The sequence below is a fragment of the Oncorhynchus kisutch genome, linkage group LG27, assembly GCF_002021735.2.
Source record: "Oncorhynchus kisutch isolate 150728-3 linkage group LG27, Okis_V2, whole genome shotgun sequence".
NCBI classification, from domain to species: Eukaryota; Metazoa; Chordata; class Actinopteri; order Salmoniformes; family Salmonidae; genus Oncorhynchus; species Oncorhynchus kisutch.
The window spans coordinates 14,484,952-14,508,919 of NC_034200.2; the positions used below are offsets into that span (position 1 = coordinate 14,484,952).

The window sequence follows — 23,968 nt, forward strand, 5'->3', positions numbered from 1 at the left end:
GTCAACGAGTTCTCTGTATTTTCCCCCAAGCTTTTTGTATATCAGACAGATTCCATATTCCATCTTTGTCAATAATGATGGAATATTTCTTTATTCATCTCTTGCCTACACGTCTCTACTTTGAAATGGTTCTTCAAATCACTAGACAGTGAATTTAAAATCTCTTTCATGCTCACATCCGGAGGAGCTGTTCCGCCCTTTTCCAAAGTGGTTCTCACTTAACAATGGCATTACATTAACTTCAAAAGTTATATATCTATATGTTTATATATTTATTTAACCCAAATATAAAATGGCTTATTTTATCTGATTGGGATTTAAGAAAAGGACTCAAACCTTTAATAGAGGACTTGAACCCCTATACATCACAGATACGTATCACTCATTGCATGCACTAATTTTAACCTGATTTGGTTCTTTTACAATTATAATTGGTCTAGACTCACCCAGCACTTATGCCATCAATCAGGAGATTAAGCGTTGACTCCCAAAGTGGGTTGCGCTCAGCCTTCTCTCTTCCTTCTGGATCAACACACAGTTGATGAGATTTCTTGGGTTTTTTTCATGGCCAATTCATCCGGGTCACTGCACCAAGTGTTAGCAGTTGATGTTACTCTTCAGTAACACAGACCCCAAATCAAATCAGTGGGAGGAAAACAGGTTTATTCAAATATAACAAATCATGCGGGGAGGTAGATGGTAGATGTTCATGCTCCCCTGTCCTATGTGATTTTCTCCTGTGATTCTCTCCACAGAACAAAGAGACAGGGTGTAGTTTTATAACCCAGCCCTAGCCTGTGGATGACCAATTAGAATTACTTGCAATAAAACTGGGTCAATGGCCAAATAACAAGTATCCTATTTCAGGTTCAATGTATAAACAATTTGGACCAAGAGTACTTGAGATGTAGCTATGAGTCCCGGACTGAAATTCCTCCCATGTCTCTGACAATTGATATTACAGAAAAAAACACTATTTCCATTGATCGTTAGTACTCTATTGACCTCTCGTCCTCTGCGTTGTGTATTTATCTTTGAAATATTCTTATACTAGAAGTTAGCTATAGGTGCATGGTTAATACGGTCATGTCTACTCCCGCTCTGGAGGTCGATGTCGCCAGTCTACTACCAGTCCTGGCAACCTTTCATTACGCACACCTGTGCCCCATTATTAGACACACCTGGACTTCATCACTACCCTGATTACGATTAGCCCTCAGATGACATCAGTCCTTCGGTGTTATTGTTTTTTTCTCATGTTCAGTACACGTCCCATGTTTGTTATTTAGTATCTGTTCCGTATTAAACTCACCTTCTGAAGCTGCTTTTTGACTCCCGGCGTATACGTTACAGAATAACACCTCACAATATGGAAGCAGCAGCAGATTCAACCCTCTTCCAGATGGTTAATGAATAAGGTCATCTATTCCATCAACACCACGATGAGCTAGCGAAACTAAGTCCTACGCGTTTTCCACCGCCTCGACCCCACCTGCGCGGTCCCCATACACCTATCAGAGGGCCTCCTACCACAGGTCGTCACAGTGAGCCTGTCCCCTAGCCTACCCCGCCATCCACCCAGGTCAGCGATGACCGGCTGTCCCTTCCGGAAGAATATGACGGCAGTCCATCAAATTATCGTGGTTTCCTACTACAGTGCTCCCTCTATTTTGCATTTCAGACGGGAGCCCCCACCACTGAGAGGTCCAAGTTTGCCACGGGAGAGGAGGAGCTGGGTTCCTATGAGAGGTTCATGGCTCTGTTCAGGGTGGTCTTCAACCATCCTCCAGAGACGGAGGTGAGAGACTTTTCCAGTACCGGCAGGGTGCCCAGACCGCTGCGTACACCCTCACCTTTCGGACTATGGCAGCCTCCAGCGGATGTAATAAGCTGGAGCTCCATACTTTATTACGCAGTGGACTATGCGAGGAGGTACAGATGGAGTTGGCATGTCAGGAAGACAACATATCCTTGGACACTCATCTCGCTGGCCATCCGTGTGGATAACCTTATTCGGGAGCACCGGTGTCCACCTCGCCACTCGCCTCCCTCCTTTGGCTGAGGAAGAGCCTGAACCCATGGAAGTAGGGACCATATGCATCTCCGCGGCGTCGTTGAAGACAGCTGGGGCTCTGTCCCTATTGTGGCCAGGAGGGGCACCAGCTTTAGAGGTGTCCGGTGCGCCCTAACCCGGAGTCCACTAGAGCATTAGGGCAGTCCTGTGACCTTCCACGAGTATTCCAGGCCCTCAACTCCTCCCTGAACTTAACCTCATACCCGCACTCCTCTCCAAACCCTAGATACGTGACCATTGGGATCCAGCACAATTACGCAAATCACCGCACCACTCACCGTTGGACCCATGCACCAGGAAAGCCTTGCCTTCTTCATCACCCCCGCACACAAGGTCCCTTGGTCCTATGTGTCCATCGATTTTGTTACTGATCTTCTCCCATCTGATTGTTTCACCACTGTTATGGTTGTTGTGGACAGATTCTCCAAATCTTTCCATTTTATAACTCTCTATGGTCTCCTTACCGCTGTCCATGTCGCTGAGGCACTGTTCCAGCAGGTCTTCCAACACTATGGCCTTCCGGTGGACATCGTCTCCAACCGTGGTTCCCCATTCACGTCGCGGGTATGGAGAGCCTTCATGGAGAAGCATGGGTCATGGTCAGGTTCACATCCAGGTACTGGTGTCAGTCTAACAGGCAGGTAGAGAGAACCAACCAAGAGCTGGGGAGGTTCCTTAGGAGTCACTGGCAGGACTGGCAGGGGGAGTAGGCCCGGATCCTTCCCTAGGCGTTGTATGCCCAGGACTCACTTTGTCACTCCTCCACCAGGCTGTCTCCCTTCCAGTGCGTCCTGGGGTACCAGCCGGACCTGGATCCGTGAACCCCAAGCCAGACCGAAGCTCCTGCGGTGGACGAGTCGTGCCGGTAGAGGTTTGGAATGCTGCCCACATGAGGCTCCAACGCGCCGTCCTCCACCAGATTGAGCAGATGGACCAACACCGCCGTGAGGATCCCGCGTCTGGCTCTCCACCAGGAACCTCCCATCCACCTGCCAGAAGTTAAGACCATGGTTTGTGGGGCCATTCAAAGTCCTCCAGAGGCCCAATGAGATGAGTTACTGATTACAGCTACCCACTAACTACCGGATCGCACCCTATTTTCACATTTCCCTCCTCAGGCTGGTGGTTCCTGGTCCCCTGGATGATGCCATCCTTCATGACACCCCTCTACCTCCCTTGGAAATCGAGGGAAGCACCGCCGATGCCGTCAGATCCCCCCTGGACTCCCAACGTCGTGGGGGTTGGCTCCAGTACCTGGTGGACTGGGAGGGGTACCGTACAGAGGAGTGGTGTTGGGTTCCAGTGGACGACATTCTAGATCCCAAATTAATTCGAGATTTCCACCTGAGCCGTCCGATCTGGCCTGCTCCTCACCCTCGGGGCCGCCCCCCTGGCCAGCGTCCCCCTGCAACGTGCACTGGAGCCGTGCTGTGGGGGGGGTTGTCAAGTCTACTCCCGCTCTGGCGCTCAACGCTGCAAGTCTCCTAACTACCAGCACTGACAACCTTTCATTATGCACAGCTGGGCCCCATTATTAGGCACACCCGGACTTCATCACTACCCTGATTAGTCTCCCTTTATTTAGCCCTCAGTTGTCATCAGTCCTTCGCTGTCATTGGATTTATCTTACATTCAGTACACTTTCCACTTTTCTGAACACTGTACACTTTTCTGTATTAAACTCACCTGCTGCACCTGCTTTCTGACTCCCGGCGTATACGTTACAAATACCCTGGCTCTTTCAGCGGCGCAAGGGAGGAAAGCCGGAGCAGAACTGCTTTCACACGTGTGGAGGTAACTAATCTCTTTGGAGACTAAGTGCCCCTTCTCATCATCCTCTATGTATCCCGGCAATGCGATGGAAATGTCAGACAGACCCAGTATCTGTATCTGACTGAGCTCATGCTATAAGCAATATATAAGGCTGCCATTTTCATTATGCTGAAAGGTCATTTGAATAAGCAACGTTGAGGGAAAGGTCCTAAATCTGTCTCTCTATTCCTTACATGATAATTACCCTCTCACCAGTTGTGTAGAAGACCCCAATGTCACCATCATCAGGAGAAAGACTCCTTACAAACTGCCTTTCTACAATACTGGATTACAATTACAAAACGAAAAGGGGAAATCTTGAGTAGGCAGAGAAAACCTGTTTTGGTGATTTTTGGTTATACCATTAAAATAAATAATTCACAGCATTGTTTTGGACTCATTCAGTAGTTTTTACATGAGTAAGTTCAATATAATTTGAAATTAATGTTAATTTCAATTTATATTCTTAAAACTTAAGTTGAAAATTATGCTTTTAATAACCTTTTTGGGATAGGGGGCAGCATTTTCACTTTTGGATGAATAGTGTGCCCAGAGAACTGCCTCCTACTCTGTCCCAGATGCTAATATATGCATATTATTATTAGTATTGGATAGAACACACTCAAGTTTCTAAAACTGTTTGAATGATGTCTGTGAGTATAACAGAACTCATATGGCAGGCAAAAACCTGAGTCAAATCCAACCAGGAAGTGGGAAATCTGAGGTTTGTAGTTTTTCAAAGCTTGGCCTACCGAATACAGTGTCTATGGAGTCAAGTTGCACTTCCTACGGTTTCCACTAGATGTCAACAGTCTTTCGAAACTTGAATGAGGATTCTGCTATAAAGGAGGGGCTCATGAGACCTGTTTGAGTCAGTGGTCTGGCAGAGTGTCTCAGGCTCGTGACGCGCCTCCCGACAGAGTTAGCTCTCGTTCCAGTGCTTTTCTTCATACATAGGAATTCTCCGGTTGGAACATTATTGACATTTTATGTTAAAAACATCCTAAAGATTGATTCCATACATCGTTTGACTTGTTTCTACGACCTGTAACGGAACTTTGAGTTTTTGTCTGGACGAAGTGCTCGCGCGTCATGAGCAGGTGTACCAACAAGTGGGTATTTGGACATTACAGATGGACTTTATGGAACAAATCAGTCATTTATTGTCAAACTGGGATTCCTGTGAGTGCCTTCTGATGAAGATCATCAAAGGTAAGTGGATATTTAGTGTTATTTCTAGCTTCTGTTGACTCCAAAATGGCTGATATTTCTCTCGCTGGATTGGGCTCTGTTCACAGATTATGCTTTTTCCGTAAATAAAATTTAAAAAATCTGACACAACGGTTGCATTAAGGAGATGTCTATCTTTAATTCTGTGAATAACACTTGTATCTTTTATCAAGGTTTATTATGAGTATTTCTGCAAAATCACAGGATGTTTCGGAATCAAAACATTACTGCACCTAACGTGCCAATGTAAACTGAGATTTTTGGATATAAATAAGCACATTATTGAACAAAACATACATGTATTGTGTAACATGATATCCTATGAGTGTCATCTGATGAAGATCATCAAAGGTTAGTGATTGATTTTATCTATATTTCTGCTTTTTGTGACTCCTATCTTTGGCTGGAAAAATGTGTTTTTTTGACTTGGTGGTGATCTAACATAATCATATGTTGTGCTTTCGCTGTACAGCATTTTTGAAAGCAGACATGATGGGTAGATTAACAAGAAGTTTCTTTCATTTGCTGTATTGGACTTGTTAATGTGTGAAAGTTACATATTTCTAAAATATATTTTTGAATTTCGTGTGCTGCCTTTTCAGCGGAATGTTGCCCAATGTCAAAACACAGTTTTAAAGTGTCCAAATAAATAACTATTACATAGAAACAGTTTGTGATATATAGAAAATATAAACATCAACACATACAGTTGAAGTCGGAAGTTTACATATACTTAGGTTGGAGTCATTAAAACTAGTTTTTCAACCACTCCACAAAATTCCTGTTAACAAACTATAGTTTTGGGAAGTCGGTTAGGACATCAACTTTGTGCATGAGACAAGTCATTTTTCCAATAATTGTTTACAGACAGATTATTTCACTTATAATTCACTGTATCACAATTCCAGTGGGTCAGAAGTTTTTTTACATACACTAAGTTGACTGTGCCTTTAAACAGCTTGGAAAATTCCAGAAAATTATGTAATGCCTTTAGAAGCTTCTGATAGGCTAATTGACATCATTGAGTAAATTGGAGGTGTACCTGTGGATGTATTTCAAGTGCCTCTTTGCTTGACATCATGGGAAAATCAAAAGAAATCAGCAAAGACTTATGAATTTTTTGGGGGAAAGGCCGCTCAGCAAGGAAGAAGCCACTGCTTCAAAACCGCCATAAAAAAAGCCAGACTACGGTTTGCAACTGCACATGGGGACAAAGATGGTACATTTTGGAGAAATGTCCTCTGGTCTGATGAAACAAAATAGAACTGTTTGGCCATAATGACCATCGTTATGTTTGGAGGAAAAACAGGGAGGCTTGCAAGCTGAAGGTCACCATCCCAACTGTGAAGCACAGGGTTGACAGATCATGTTGTGGGGGTGCTCTGCTGCAGGAGGGACTGGTGCACTTCACAAAATAGATTGCATCATGAGGAATGGAAATTATGTGGATATATTGAAGCAACATCTCAAAACATCAGTCAGGAAGTTAAAGCTTGGTCGCAAATGGGTCTTCCAAATGGACAATGAACCCAAGCATACTTCTACAGTTGTGGCAAAATGGCTTAAGGACAACAAAGTCAAGGTATTGGAGTGGCCATCACAAAGCCCTGACCTCAATCCTAAAGAAAATTTGTGGGCAGAACTGAAAAAGCGTGTATGAGCAAGGTGGTGTACGAACCGGACTCAGTTACACCAGCTCTGTCAGGAGGAATGGGCCAAAATTCACCCAACTTATTGTGGTAAGCTTGTGGAAGGCTACCCAAAATGTTTGACCCATGTTTATCAATTTAAAGGCAATGCTACCAAATACTAATTGAGTGCATGTAAAAGAGGTTTCTTGCCAACGCAAATGTTTCATTTATTGAGATAACGTATGGGTTTAAGGATTTTAGTATTGTTATTCGCCACTTTCTCCTTCATGGGGTGACACCCCACCTTCACGACCCCAGGACCTTTACCTCTCTCCCCCATCCTCTCAACTGCAATCAACTCAGTTTCGCAGCCTACCAATATCAGCTGGTTCACCTTGGAGATTAAGTCCTCGTTTTCATCAGCTGGCAGTCCTGCAACTATGACAGACACGTCTTAGTGGAACTTAGTTGTTTTGGCAGCGCCTATTCTCCAAGATTCTAGGAATTCTACACGAGTCTGGAGACATCCAACTTCAAGAGCTATGTGGTCATGTAGCTGCTTGTTATTATTCTCCAGTTGAGTCAGCAAAACTGTATGATTATCCTGGATGGCTTTATCCACGTAAGCTGTTAACTTTGTTATTCATTTATTTTTCATTACTCAGCTTCATTTCATCCATCTTTGGATTGGCACTTTCTTTCTTTGATATATTTAGCTCTATGCTTTTCCTCACCACTGCGTAGATTTCTACAGGAGTCCATATGTTTTAGCGGTTAAGTGTTTCTGTTATTGCCGTTGAAGTTAGCTAGCCAGCTACGTTTATAGCTAGGCTAACCAGCTAATCTGCCAAGCATTCCCCAAGAAGTCTGTCAATGGACGATCTTTCACCCAAACGGGATTCAGACTTCAAATAGATGTGTCCTGTATAATTATATTGCTGAGTGCAAGGTCTTGATCCATTCAGAGACATCAGCATCAAGCCTGTCTCGTCAGTCTGGACTTCATCATATCATCTTGGAAGTCTCCCAAGTGCTGTCTCCATAAAGGTATCTGTGAACACATGCACACAGTCACAGTTCTATTACCAATGGCAGTTAGAATCTGTTTTTTTTTGTTGTCAGATATCACCTATTCTATGTTGAAGTTGGATCAGGTCAGACTAAATCTACCTAATTTTGTTCTCCCCATCGACAACCGTTGGTGAGCAGGCAAGAGGTGAGGTCTTTGCCGGAGCCACATTTATGGGCATAGCAGCGTATATCAGCTCCTGGCCCCTCATCAAAGATACTGGATCGTCTCTTTCACACATATACAATCAATGGTAGTTATGATTAGCCTGGTGGAACCAACCTGATCCTTGCGTTCACCTTTCTATTTCACTTCAAATATCATAAAATGTGAAGAGAAATAGAATGGTGAACACAGCGACCAGGCCCGTTCATCGAGCTAAGTTATGCCTTGGAAATAAGCAACAAATAATGGCAGTTTACATACACTGTTGTAGTCAGACATGAGTTAGCTAGTACCACCATAGCTGCATCCAATATTTATTTGTGCCTTAGACATGGGTTGCACCTCAAAAGGCTAATGTGACTGTTTAGTCTAAATTAAACTAAATTATAGTGGCATGGAAACAAGATGACATTGCTGAAGTAGGCAAATAATTAGTAGGAAACAACTTTGCCATATTATGATGTCGTCAAATTTCCATTAGAGAGATGGCAATGTTGCTATTAATGTAACTAGCAAAGTTAGTCAAAAATAGCTACAATACAGTATTCCCCTCAATTTTAGTTAGCTGGCAGAAGTTATACTGCCTCTAAAGTCAATCTGGCGACATCACAATCATGACAAGAGGTTCCTACTAATTATTTGCCTTCTTTTGAAATGTTATTCTGTTTCCAATCCAAATCTGAGTTGTATTGAAGTGTGAACATCAGCTATGTCATTGATGATAGTGATACATAACCAGCAGTCTATAGTTTAGCTACCGGTATACTCACCACCATTGGGGACCAACGAACTACAACCACCTATTCCGCACAGTAGGGTCCTTCAGTAGGGCATACAAACCATAGTTGTCTGTGCATCCTGCTGGAAGCATGCATTGCTGAACTGGAGCCTCATGATGACATGTTAAATGGCTACGAGAAAGAGATGTAGAGACTCTTACTGTACCACTGAAGGCCGCAATATTCAGTAAGGCAGCCAGAAGCAGTTGTGCCTCACCATCCAGGCCCATGTTACAGCATGTAGAGGTCTGATTGGGAGATGACAGTATACACATGATGTACCGTTCATCACCAAAGCCATGTTAGCATTCACTGCACATGTTGCTGCACAAGCCAACCATTTTGTTAGTGTCACTGATATAAATGGGCAATTCCACATACAATGTCCAGTTCATAAGCATTGACTATAATACCTCTTGGGTCCTGTGGTTGTCTGGCAGAATTCTGCTTTCTAGTAATCTTACTTCCCCTCCACCTGAAAGGCAATAACAACAATAACCTGAATAACAACCAGCCTGGTCAGTCAGTAATTTGGCTAACTATGCTAATTAAACACTCACGTAACTGTTCACAAGCTTATTCAGCCAAATTATATCAAGGATGAGGCATTTTTCTTGCCAGCTTCTCAGTCACCAATTAATCAAAAACGCAGTGGAACGAAGTAGTTTGACAAAAGTCTTCAAAAGTCAGTAACAAGTCTTTAATATATAGCTAGCAAATATATAGTATTGCTTTCTTAGAAACCTAACTACTATGATTATGGTGGGAGTTTTTCCCCCCTGCAGTTTCAATTTAGGTAGCTAGCTTCATGTTGACAGCTAGCTAATGGCATTTATGACCTTTATCAATAAGATGGTTAACTACCACAAACAATTGTTTCCACCTCGCATCTAAAGCTAGCCAATTGACAGTAAAGCTAGGATGAATGTCAGAAGCCAGCTAGCTAACATTAATTTAGCTGCTGTCAATTGAGTTAATCTGAAATGTACTATTTATATTTCACATAAACAAACTACTGTCATGCATTTTTACAACTACAAAATATGTACACAGATAAAAGAGATGATTACCTTCAGGTTGATCATTATATTCTAGTTACTTTGAAGAAATTACTTCCCTTCTCCTCTTCAAACTACTTCCTGAGATTTGATTGATGGAACAATCCGGCCAGTGGTTGCAGCAATAGGCGGCGGTGGTTTTGGCAGATTGGTCAGGAGTAAAAGGTCCTGCCCGCAATGTTGCTCAGTGAATTTAAAAAAAACTTGTGAATCTCTTTGTTTAAAAAACTTTCTACATACTTGGTAACTCTTGGTAACGTGACAACAGTTACATAACTCCAAGCATGCGCAGATACAATCTTGAAGTGTATTTTTTGCTTCGCTGCAGAATATTCATAGTCGTAAATAGACGTGTAATAATTCTGAAAATAAATGATGATTGCAAATCTTATTGAATGTTTTCAAATGCCAAGTTACATGTTTGCGACTGTTGTTATTTTTTTCACACATTAAGATACAAGCTTGCAAAATAAAATTGCACATTTACGAACCACACATCTCAATGTGTGACCACGAATGTCAAAATACAAATTTACAGGGTTCTATCATTATTATCCCATACACTTTGTAGTACATTTTACACTAAAATACATGTTTGACTCATATCGATGCTACATAGGTCGTTTTCAATGGGATTAGTTGTTTTTTAGGGGCAGTCGTTCTTTAAGGGGGTACACGCAATTTAGCCATAATGAGGAAGAAACTATGGAAATAGTTGAAATACTTAATCTATTTTTTAAAAATTCATAGACAAAGTATGATTTACAGTATGTATCAGATGAGATGGAGATCATCACCACTAAATAAATTATTAGGAAAAAGTAAGGAGTGCCAAAGCATTTTGTATCCTATAAAGGTGTTCAAAACAGGTTTGGGACTACTGTACTGGCATGCATCTGCTTTTATCTCTCTCCCACGTTCAGATGACATCTACGGAATATGTTAAGAGGTTGTTTTCCTCTCTTTTTAAAGGTAGCTGGCTTCAAACCACTACCTGTCATGACTCTAAATGGCAATTATTTGTGAGCACACCCTGCAGGACCTTTGGGATTTCAGTACTGGAGGAAGGCAGCTAGCTTTAAGTATCTCTTGATTTTGGATAGGAAGGGAAAAGTTGAACACAAACTGACTCATTATCCGAGTATGTGCATAAAAGAGACAGAGCCTTGGAAGTCCCTGTGGTGAGAAGAGGGCTGCTACAATAGGTACAGTGTGCATGTGCGTGTGTGTGTGTGTGTGTGTGTGTGTGTGTGTATACACTGAGTGTACCAAACATTAAGAACACCTTCCTAATATTGAGTTGCATGTTGCCTCCAACGCTTCCCACAGATGTGTCAAGTTTGCTGCTTTTCCTTTGGGTAGGGGGACCATTCTTGAAACACACAGGAAACAGTTGAGCGTGAAAAACCCAACAGCGTTGCAGTTCTTGACACAAACCGATGTCCCTGGCATCTACTACCATTCCACGTTCAAAGGCACTTTGTCTTACCCATTCACTTTGTCTTGCCATTCACCCTCTGAATGGCACACATACACAATCCATGTCTCAGTTGTCTCAAGGCTTAAAAATCCTTCTTTACACTGTCTCCTCCCCTTCATCTACACTGATTAAAGTGGATTTAACAAGTGACATCAATAAGGGATCATTGCTTTTACCTGGTCAGGGTGTGTCATAAAAAGAGCAGGTGTTCTTAAAGTTGTGTTTTATAAGTGTATCTACAGTGCATTCGGAAAGTATTCAGACCTCTTTACTTGTTCCACATTTTGTTGCGTTTACAGCCCTTGTTCTAAAAATGATTAAATCAATTGTTTTCCTCATCAATCTAAACACAATACCCCCCCATAACGACAAAGTGAAACAGGTTTTTAGACATTTTTGCAAATGTATTAAAAAAAACAAATAAAAAATACCTTTTTTACATAAGTATTCCCGACCCTTTGCTATGAGATTTGAAATTGAGCTCAAGTGCATCCTGTTTCCATTGATCATCATTGAGATGTTTCTACAACTTGATTGGAGTCTACATGTAGTACATTTAATTGATTGAAAGGTCCCACAGTTGACAGTGTATGTCAGGGCAAAAACCAATCTATGAGGTCGAAGGAATTGTCCGTAGAGCTCTGAGACAGGATTGTGTCAAGGCACAGATCTGGGAAGGGTACCAAAAAATGTCTGCAACATTGAAGGTCCCCAAGAACACAGTTACCTCTATCATTCCTAAATGGAAGAAGTTTGGAACCACTAAGACTCTTCCTAGTGCTGGCCGCCCGGCCAACCGGGGGAGAAGGGCCTTGGTCAGGGAGGTAACCAAGAAATTGATGGTCACTGACATAGCTCCAGAGTTCCTCTTTGGAGATGGGAGAACGTTCTAGAAGGACAACCACTTGGAGTTTGCCAAAAGGCAACTAAAGGACTCTCAGACCATGAGAAACAAGATTCTCTGGTCTGATGAAACCAAAATTGAAAATTTGGCCTGAATGCCAAGCGTCACATCTGGAGGAAATCTGACACCCTCCCTACGGTGAAGGGTGGTGGTGGTAGCATCATGCTGTAGGGATGTTTTTCAGCAGCAAGTACTGGGAGACTAGTCAGGATCGAGGGAAAGATGAACGGAGCAAAGCACAGAGAGATCCTTGATGAAAACCTGCTCTAGAGCGCTAAGAACCTGACTGGGGCAAAGGTTCACCTTCCAAGAGGACAAGGACCCTGCAGTAAGCACACAGCCAAGACAATGCAGGAGTGGCTTCGGGACAAATCTCTGAATGTCCTTGAGATGCACAGCCAGACATTAATCTAATCGAACATCTCCGGAGAGACCTCAAAATAGCTGTGCATTAACTCTCCCCATCCAACCTGACAGAGCTTAAGGGGATCTGCAGAGAAGAATGGGAGAAACTCCCCAAATACAGGTGTGCCAAGTTTGTAGCGTCATATCCAAGAAGACTCGAGGCTGTAATTGCTGCCAAAGGCGTTTTATCAAAGTACTGAGTAAGGTTCTGAATACTTATGTAAATGTCATATGTCCGGTTTTTATTTGTAATAAATAATACATTTCTAAAAACCTGTTTCACTTTGTCATTATGGGGTTTTGTGTGTAGATTGATGAGGGAAAAAATGGATATAATACATTTTAGAATAAGGCTGTAACGTAACAAAATGTGGAAAAAGTCAAGGGGTCTGAATACTTCCCGACACACTGTAAAAATACAGTTCTTGTCGGAAGTTTACATACACCTTAGCCAAATACATTTAAATTCAGTTTCACAATTCCTGACATTTAAACCTAGCAAAAATTCCCAGTCTTAGGTCAGTCAGGATCACCACTTTATTTTAAGAATGTGAAATGTCAGAATGATAGTAGAGAGAATGATTTACTTCAGCTTTTATTTCTTTCATCACATTCCCAGTGGGTCAGAAGTTTACATACACTCAATTAGTATTTGGTAGCATTGCCTTTAAATTAACTTGGGTCAAATGTTTTGGGTAGCTTTCCACAAACTTCCCACAATAAGTTGGGTGAATTTTGGCTCATTCCTCCTGACAGAGCTGGTGTAACTGAGTCAGGTTCGTAGGCCTCCTTGCTCGCACACGCTTTTTCAGTTCTGCCCACAAATTTTCTATAGGATTGAGGTCAAGGCCACTCCAATACGTTGACTTTGTTGTCCTTAAGCCATTTTGCCACAACTTTGGAAGCATGCTTGGGGTCATTGTCCATTTGGAAGACCCATTTGCGACCAAGTTTTAACTTCCTGACTGATGTCTTAAGATGTTGCTTCAATATATCCACATCATTTCCCGTCTCATGATGCAATCTATTTTGTGAAGTGCACCAGTCCCTCCTGCAGCAAAGCACGCCCACAATATGATGCTGCCACCCCCGTACTTCACGGTTGGGATGGTGTTCTTTAGCTTGCAAGCCTCTCCCTTTTTTCTCCATACATAATCTTGGTCATTGTGGCCAAACAGTTCTATTTTTGTTTCATCAGACCAGAGGACATTTCTCCAAAAAGTACAATCTTTGTCCCCATATGCAGTTGCAAACCGTAGTCTGGCTTCTTCCTTGCTGAGCGGCCTTACAGGTTATGTCGATATAGGACTTGTTTTACTGTGGATATAGATTATCTGTTTCCTCCAGCATCTTCACAAGGTCATTTGCTGTTGTTCTGAACAGAACTCGTCTCCTTCCTGAGCGGTATGACGGCTGCGTGGTTCCATGGTGTTTATACTTGCGTACTATTGTTTGTACAGATGAACGTGGTACCTTCAGGCGTTTGGAAATTGCTCCCAAGGATAAACCAGACTTGTGGAGATCAACAATTGTTTTTCTGAGGTCTTGGCTGATTTCTTTTGATTTTCCCATGATGTCAAACGTAAAGGCACTGAGTTTGAAGGTAGGCCTTGAAATACATCCACAGGTACACCTCCAATTTACTCAAATTATGTCAATTAGCCTATCAGAAGCTTCTAAAGCCATGACATACTTTTCTGGAATTTTCCAAACTGTTTAAAGGCAGTATCAACTTAGTGTATGTAAACCGCTGACCCACTGGAATTGTTATTCTGTGAATTATAAGTGAAATAATCGGTCTATAAACAATTGTTGGAAAAATTACTTGTCATGCACAAAGTAGATGTCCTAACCAACTTGCAAAAAATATAGTTTGTTAACAAGAAATTTGTAGTGATTATCGAATTTTAATGACTTCAACAGAAGTGTATGGAAACCTCCGACTTCAACTGTAGATATGCTTCACTAGGAGCTGCAGTAGCTTGATTCCTCTGTCCCTGTGTGTTAGTACATTGAAGTAATGAGAGAATTTCCTCCCCAAGCTGATGTAATGCTTTAAATCTGCACTGGAAGTCATTCATTAAGGGGCCACAGGGGAATTCATAAAGCTGCCATAGAAGAATACAAAAAGGCAAACAAAGGCTTCACTGGGGTTACTTCAAAGGTCCCTCTCCAAAATGAATTCCTGGCAGTGGGAGAAACCAATTAGCTACTACACAGACATCAAGCGCAATATTAAAATAAAAGGTGACTTTTCATCCCGCTTAACCTCTAAAAGTCTTAGCTGTGCTTCGAGGGGGGGGGGGGGGGCTGGTCATACCAAATCAAATCAAATTTTATTTTTACATGGATAGCAGATGGTAATGCGAGTGTAGCAAAATGCTTGTGCTTCTAGTTCCGATCATGCAGTAATATCTAACAAGTAATCTGTCAATTTCACAACAACTACCTTTTACACACAAGTGTAAAGGAATGAATAAGAATATGTACATATAAATACAAGGATGAGTGATGGCCGAACGGCATAGACAAGATGCAGTAGATGGTATAGAGTCAAGTGTATACATATGAGATGAGTAATGTAGAGTACGTAAACATTATATAAAGTGGCATTGTTTAAAGTGACTAGTGATACATTTATCACATCCAATTTGTAATTATTAAAGTGGCTAGAGATTTGAGTCAGTATGTTGGCAGCAACCACTCAATGTTAGTGATGGCTGTTTAACAGTCTGATGGCCTTGAGATAGAAGCTGTTTTTCAGTCTCTCGGTCCCAGCTTTGATGCACCTGTACTGACCTCGCCTTCTGGATGATAGCGGGGTGAAGAGGCAGTGGCTCGGTTGGTTGTTGTCCTTGATTATATTTTGGCCTTCCTGTGACATCGGGTGGTGTAGGTGTCCTGGAGGGCAGGTAGTTTGCCCCCGGTGTTGTGTTGTGCAGACCTCACTACCCTCTGGAGAGCCTTACGGTTGTGGGCGGAGCAGGTGCCATACCAGGTGGTGATACAGTCCGACAGGATGCTCTCGATTGTGCATCTGTAAAAGTTTGTGAGTGTTTTTGGTGACAAGCCAAATTTCTTTAGCCTCCTGAGGTTGAGGAGGCGCTGTTGCGCCTTCTTCACCACGCTGTCTGTGTGGGTGGACCATTCAGTTTGTCCGTGATGTGTACGCCGAGGAACTTAAAACTTTCCACCTTCTCCACTACTGTCCCGTCGATGTGGATAGGGGGTTGCTCCCTCTGCTGTTTCCTGAAGTCCACGATCATCTCCTTTGTTTTTGTTGACGGTCATTTTGTTGAAGGTCATTTTCCTAACACCACACTCCAAGGGCCCTCACCTCCGCTCTGTAGGCTGTCTCGTCGTTGTTGGTAATCAAGCCTACCACTGCAAAGTAGTGTCGTCTGCAAACTTGATCATTGAGTTGGAGGCGTGCATGGCCACGCAGTCATGGGTGAACAGGTAGTACATGAGAGGGCTGAGAACGCACCCTTGTGGGGCCCCAGTGTTGAGGATCAGTGGGGTGTGGATGTTGTTTTCTACCCTCACCACCTGGGGGTGTCCCGTCAAAGTCCAGGACCCAGTTGCACAGGGCGGGGTCGAGACACTCGAGCTTAATGACGAGTTTGGAGGGTACTATGGTGTTAAATGCTAAGCTGTAGTCGATGAACAGCATTCTTACATAGGTATTCCTCTGGTCCAGATGGGTTAGGGCAGTGTGCAGTGTGATGGCGATTGCGTCATCTGTGGACCTATTGGGGCGGTAAGCAAATTGGAGTGGGTCTAGGGTGTCAGGTACGGTGGAGGTGATATGATCCTTGACTAGTCTCTCAAAGCACTTCATGATGACGGATGTGAGTGCCCCTGGGCGATAGTCATTTAGCTCAGTTACCTTAGCTTTCTTGGGTACAGACCATGGCTATTTTAAGATGGTCATACCATGGATCCTTTAGCTAGTCCTCCTTCAATGTAGGTATGAAAATAAAAATACGAAATGTTTCTGATAAAATATTGAATTTAGCATTTACTACAATAGCCCATAGAAATACATCGAATAACACATTCATAAATGGGAAACAAATTGGCAAAAAAGACAGTTTCATAAGGAATAAGGTTTTGAAGTGTCTGTCCTATATCTAGGAGACATTTTGGAGACATATTTAACCCCTAATTTTTGTTGGCTCAAAACTACCTCCATACTTCCATCCGTGTGTATGAGTTACCTTCAGATGAGTCTCATGACACTTATGGGGATCGTAAAGCAAAACGGAGAATATCATATTTTTCATATCATATTTTTCCCCTTTCCATAGTGGGGTCCATAGGAGGTTGGTGGTACCTTAATTGGGGAGGACAGGCTCATGGTAATGTCTGGAGCGGAATAGGTGGAATGGCATCAAATGCATGAAATCTATGGCATATAGTCAACATAGCCACTAGAACTAACGCGTTAGTAAACCCACTCCAATCATACAGTAGAGTGTACTGTCAGCAAGCAGTTTAGCAGTTACACCAGCGGGTCCCAGTGGCAATAAATTAATAAAACCAAAAGCTTACCTTGACTTGGAAGGGGTCCCCTGTTGGATAGCCATAGCCAGCTAGCTAACATAGCATCCCTCTCTGTTTGAGCTGGGTGTTTCATTAGGCTAAACTAGCTAGCTGCTTTCGCTAACTAAGTGAAAGTTTAAAAAACATATAGCTCTCTCTCTCACTTCTTCATTTTTAAAGAAATGTATTTGTTAAAAACTGTTCAACTATTATATTTCTCTCTCTTTGAGTCAACTACTCACCACATTTCATGCACTGCACTGCTTGCTAGATGTAGCTTATGCTTTCAGAACTGGATTAATTCTCTGATCCTTTGATTGGGAGGACAACATGTCAGTTCATGCTGCAAGATCTCTGATAGGTTGCAGGACGTCCTCCTTAAGTTGTCATAATTACTGTGTAAGTCTATGGAAGGGGTGAGAACCATGAGCCTCCTAGGTTTTGTATTGTAGTCAATGTATCCAGAAGAGGATGGAAACTAGCTGTCCTCCGGCTACACGATGGTGCTACCCTACAGAGTGCTGTTGAGGCAAATGTAGACCTTCATTGACAAACAGTTTGTTTTAATCAATTATTTGGCAACGTGAATATATTTAGTATGTTTTTATCTGAAAGGATTTTGAAATTCACGGAGGATGATGGTTCTCCCCTTCCTCCGCTGAGAGGCCTCCACTGGAGTATAGAATGTGTCCAAAACATTATTTGTGTATGAGTAAAGACCTTAACTTTTAAAAGTGATATGTTCACTGGACAGTTATTTTAAGATCACCCTTTTCCAATCAATGGTGTTTAAAACAGTGTTTTTATACTGACCGTCCAGGGGAGTTTTTTTTCCAATTACACAGTCCCTTGGTGTGGCGTAACTGTCATCGGGCTGCAGCCACAGGCTTGAGTTAACTAATTAAGCCCACTTCACCCTGTAATGGGTGTGTTAAAATGCATGAGAAATTCCATCTCAAAGCCCCAGTAAACATTGTCTCAGCTACATCCTGTGACATCCACTCATGGGATCATTTCCCTTATTCCCCCTCCCAATTACAAAAGTCACCCTTTTAGCTAGCTACATTACTTACTGTAGTTCCAATGGCTCAGTGGTTTAGAGCTAGAGTATGGTGTTGTATACATCAGGGTTGTGGGCTTGTCTAACAACTACAGTAAAGGAAATCTACAGTAATATTAGTTAGGAAGAGGTACTATTAGACGTTTCACTCCGAATCTCAGTCTTGTTGCTACACTGCTTTTCTCTCTGTTTAACACTCCAGGTGCTGTAACCTCACTGAGGACAGTTTGGAACACAACTAATCATTTTGGACGCAGTTACTCTGTTCAGGATTGTATTTTTCCTTCGGTGTTGCTTGAGGCCATATGGTTTCATCTGGTTGACCTTAGTTTACACCTGCCTTCATTGTGTTGGGTGCATTTGGGCAGATCTCTGTGTTTTGCTGGACCCCTCCTTTGGAAAGACAGTGAAGTGAGGCTTCGATGCTGTCTTCATCTGAGAGATGCCTCTTTAACAAGCTCTCTAGTGAGCCTCAGAGCTATCCTGCTTCTTCACTGTACATCCGCCCAGAACACACTGACAGTATCTCAATACAATTCTGTCTTCCACACAAGACGTAAGACACACACACGCACTCCTCTGCTGTAAGTACCCTGTCATTCTCAGCCACCCACTCCAACCCCAACTCTCCTACAGGTACATATTATATTAACATTGAAGCATGTTACAGTGCAGTGTTTTATGCTATTTAGTATGATATGTACTGCTCATAAACCCCGTGGTGGTTTTGCTAAATGATTACCATTCTTTCTACAGATGTACAGTGGGGTCCGCAATTATTGGATTCCTTGATAAAGATGAGCAAAAAAAGACTAAAAGAAGTACAATGCAAATACTGAGCTATATGCAACTAATACAATTACTCAGGAAAAAAAACTAATCTCAATTCCAACCACAGGTTTTCAATGGGGTTCAGGTCCGTAGACTGAGATGGCCATTGCAAAATGTTGATTTTGTTGTCAATTATCACATTTATTTATAAAGTCCTTCTTACATGATGTCACAGAGTGCTGTACCGAAACTCAGCCTAAATGATCAATTTCTTTGTGGATTTTGATGTGTGCTTAGGGTAAATGGGGGAGAATCTCAATTGTCAGAGGGGAGAGACTTCTGTCTTTCTCATCCAATGGGTTTTGAGAAGGAGATGAGGAGAAAGGAAGCGAGTAGTATGTAATTGAGATCTTCCCTGGATAAGTAGAAAAACAACCTAAATCTCTAAATCTCACACTATCCCTTTAACAAGGGCCCCAGGACCAGTGGAATTAAAATAGCCCCATAACATCAACGATACACCAGTATATTTTACAGTAGGGATGAGGTATTTTCTGCATATGCATTGTTCTTTCGAAGGCCAAACCCACCATTGGTGTGCATGGTCAAAGAGCTCTATTTTCCTCTGACCATAGGACTGCCTGGAGTTTGCTAAACAGCAATCGCACTTGAATTGGAATCGGTGCTATGATCATATGACACAAAAATAGAGGTCCTCACACCTACTGTAAAATATGATGGTGGTTCTTTGATGTTATGAGGCTATTTGGCTTCCACTGGTCCTGTGGCCCTTGTTAAGGTCAATGGCATCATTAACTTTACCAAGTATCAGGACATTTTAGCCAAAAACCTGGTTGCCTCTGCCAGGAGGCTGAAACTTGGCACAGGTGAATTGTCCAGCAAGACAATAACCCCAGGCACAGATCAATTGACCACAAAATCTATATTTTACAATGGTTTCTGGACTTCAACCCCATTGAAAACATGTGGTTTGAATTGAAGAGGGATCTAGAAATATTTTCTATGGGGGACAGTCTAAAATCCCTCCCAATGTGTTTTCCAATCTCATAAAAACATTTGATAAAAAGGCTCGGTCTTGTTATTCTCGCAGGGGGAGGATTCTGGAGTATTGAAATCAGAGGATCCAATCATTTTGACCCTTATCTTTTTTTTTTATTAAAAAATATATATATATTCGTAAAAAATAATATTTCTCTGAGCAATTGTATTAGTATAAATAGTTTTTTTTAGCATACGATATAGCTCAGTATTTGTATTATTTATTTCATACAGTCTTTTTTGCTCATATTTATCAACAGAACCAATAATTCCGGACTCCACTAATAGGATTTACATTAGCGTTAGCAGAGTTACTGGCTTGACATTTTATCCAGTGAATAAGCCTGTGGAGTTAATTTGTGGATGATGGGGATAGAGAGTTAGTCTGCCGATTGCTACATCTCTCTGTAGATGAATCAAAAAGCTATTATTTTGTTGCCAAACCTGAATGAATAGCGTCTGGCAGCAGGTGGCAATGTTAATTTATTGAGGGGACATGGTCAGTGGAAACTGTCCTTGCTTTGATTCTGGCTCGATGAATAGAGAGAAAGATTAGAGACACTTCTATAGGAGTGATATGACTAATTTATATAAAAATGTATACAAAAACAGGACATTTAGAGTATTCGGTCATATTAATGTTATTAACATGGGGAACATTGAAGATGTAGTAGGCCATTCAAGTCAAGATTATGGTGATTTTTCCCACGCCCACAAGGTGCACTATAAGTGGTCAATTGGAATTTTACACTGATTGATTCATCATCGACTGGAGCTTCAATCGTCCATCTAGGCTGATCTGAATCTCAAGAGTTGCCTTAATAAGCTTTAAATACCTTATCCTTGATTTAGACTAAATAGAGGAGAATGACATTTTGGATAAGTATGGTGTTTTTTTATTCGTAATGGCAATGCACACACCTAAAACATTACTCAGGCAACAGAAGACATTGATTAAATGCACAGACTGGAAGGATTTGACGGCAGCCCCGGCTTTCCTCATACATACACTGTGTATTCTCATACAAATACCAAAGTATTCCATCATAGTGCAACTATTGAGCCACAAATAATTCTGTTACCATTCACAAACACGCTATCAGCTCATGATCTGCCCATGTCAGCACAGACAAGTGAGTTTGTTTTATTTATTTATAGGGGACAATGCACATGAATCAACATCAATATTACAATAATGCAACATCGATGTAAATGTGCCGGGGTTAGCCAAAAGCTCATTTGCACCCGTAGTCCCAAGGCAGCTAAGGACATGTACACAACCACAATACAACTACTCACTAAAACAATACAAAATACAAATATATTACATCCAATAATATGACATATAATTCTAACGACAACAACAACACTATCACCAACTGTCGTCTTACATATGAGGAACCACAGATAACTCATGTGTACAAGTTTGGATAGATTTTAGCCATGTTTTCAATTCAAGTTCAATCAGTGCAACAACTCTAGTCCATGGGCATTGTATTCCAGTATATTGTAGCTCTAACAGAGAAGGCCGATTGGCTGATGTTACTGTGTCGAAAAGGGACAACGCAATCCCCTCTGCCCTTGTTATCCCGGAGTTGTTTTCCTTGAGCGTGATATGCCGGCATAGGGGTGGAGCGGCAGACCATGCAGGATCTTAAAGACAAGGCTTGCATCTACAATACATAATGCTTTAAGCTATCCAGGCTAAGTAAATGATGTTTTGTAAGTGATATAACGGTGGTAACTGTTTGGTTTGTTATCAAAAATCTTACGTCTTTGTTTGTAAAGTGATTCAATTGGTTTCAGAATAGTAGCTCCTACTTGTGACCAGCATGTGAGGTAATATCTCAAATTTGAGAAGATCATATAGCATGCATATACAGTTTGGCGGCCTCCGGGGGAAGGAAAGGTCTTAGAAACCTAAAGTTGGATAATCCAAACTTAACTGTATTGACCACCTTCTTCACATGTTTTTTGAATGTCCAAAATGAGACCAAGATACCTAAAGTTAGACACAACTTTCAGATTCTCCCCATGAACAAGAACAGCTCGTTGGGAAGAATCAATGGATTTCTTAGAGAAGTACATGCAAACAGTCTTGTGTATATTTAAATGCAGGCAAGAATTAGTCATCCATTTAGAAACATTTACCATAGCTTCAGTTAACTTATGAATAACCAATTGTCTATTTGTTGAGTGTACATACAGAACTGTATCGTCTGCATCGTCAGCATGTGGGCAAGCAAGTGGGAGATAATTTATATACCATAGATGGTAAACAGAAGGGGGCCTAATAATGACCCTTGTGGGACCCCAATGTTATAGTAAAGAGAGTCCGACTGAGTGTCCGCCAAACAAACCCCTTGACTTCTGTTTGTCAGATGGGAATACATCCAACTAATGACTTCAGTGGACACATTAAGGGAGGACAGTTTGGGTAGGAGGAACCTCATGATTCACTGTATCAAAGGCCTTTCTAAGATCCAAAAAGACTGCGCCGACTTCACCACCTATGTCCAGTTTAGATTTAATGCACTCCAGAAAATAGCAATTGGCTGTTTCGAGTTTCCCTGAATGAGGTGTTCAGTCAGATGATCAGCCACCCATCTTGCAGCTGCTTTTGCTAGCACTGGAAGAATGCTTATAGGTTGGTCATTTCCCACCAGTGTTGGGTCACCAGATTTTAAAACAGATATCACTGCAGCAGACTTCCAAGCATTGAGGAAAAACCCATATTTGATGGACAGATGAACTAGATGTACAATATGGGAAATAAGAGAATATTTGTGTCTCTTCAGGAATACGGTGTTTAGACCAAATATATATTCTGTTCTAGAGCTCCCGGAGAAGCTAATAATACTGTCCACTGCTGACAATGAGATTTCAGGGATTGTGAATAATGGTTTATTATTATTATCTATGGGAGTGAGGACTGTGGTCTTGGTTGAAAATCTTTGAGCCAGTTCCCTGACAGAGTCAACAAAAAAATTGTTAAAGGTGGTGGATATGAATTTGGAGTCTTTAATTAGAATCCCATTAACCTTTAATTCAGGATGTTCTTTGGACTTTTCAGCTCCTTTCCCTGTTAGTTTGTTGAGATTTTCCCACTTTGCCATTTCCTTTTGTTTCATTGATCACTCTAAGAAATTACTCTGCTTTTGCTTTTTTAATATTCCTAACCACCTTAGTTCTCAGTGATGCAAATATACGTCTGTCACCATTCTTACCAGACGTCAAGGCTTTTTTCAAGGAAAAATCCTGTTCTCTCCTCTGCCTCCCGAGGTCCTCGTTGAGCCATGGTAGAGAGGTTTTCCGTCTTGGCTTACTTTGAAATGTCCTACTAAAAGAGGTATCCACTTTGTCAATAGCTGACAGAAATGTTCTGTATACAGACTCTGGATCGGCATTGCTTAATTAACAGATCAGACCAGTCAATTTGACTCATAGGTGCATCGTAGTTACTCTGCTCACTTTTCTGGATTTTTTTATCGTACTGTTGCACGTTAATATGGTTCTTAAATCTCTTTTTATTGAGCTTTCTAACCACCAATGTAATATTGTGGTCAGATATGCCAATTGGTAAGTTACTGGACATAATTATTCAATCAGGTTTTTCTGATCAATTTGAGTCTTGGATGACTGTGTTACTCTGGTTGGACCTTGTATTATTTGAGTCAGGTTGAAATAATCTGTGATCACTGAGTTTTTCCATGCAAGTTTTGTTTTCCCAGTATATATTGAAACCCGGAAAGGTCACAGTTCTAGCCATCACTCTGGTTGTAATTCCAATATTGTCCACAAGATGGCAGCAGTGTATGTGCAAAGTTTTGGATGTATAACTTGAAGTATGAGTGAACTACAAGACTTTTAGTGTGAAGTCCACAGGTACATTTGGGCAAATCGTGAAGGAGACATTTGCATTCATG

At 41.7% G+C, this 23,968-nt stretch overlaps 1 protein-coding gene and 1 long non-coding RNA gene across 6 annotated transcripts in view; both read right to left on the minus strand.

Moving 5' to 3' along the window:
* The window catches only part of LOC109871876 (acid-sensing ion channel 1C), a 177,673-nt gene that overhangs the window by 53,579 nt on the left and 100,126 nt on the right, over nucleotides 1–23,968 (minus strand). The window lies entirely within an intron of this gene.
* LOC109871879 (uncharacterized) lies at nucleotides 6,682–10,122 on the minus strand. Of its 2 annotated transcripts, XR_002252356.2 has the most exons (5): nucleotides 9,831–10,122; nucleotides 9,174–9,235; nucleotides 8,752–9,008; nucleotides 7,918–8,046; nucleotides 6,682–7,798 (listed from the first exon to the last, which is right to left on the minus strand). It is a non-coding gene; the product is annotated as an uncharacterized LOC109871879 (long non-coding RNA). The 2 variants fall into 2 exon arrangements; XR_002252357.2 differs by lacking the exon at nucleotides 7,918–8,046 and having other exon boundaries at nucleotides 9,831–10,121.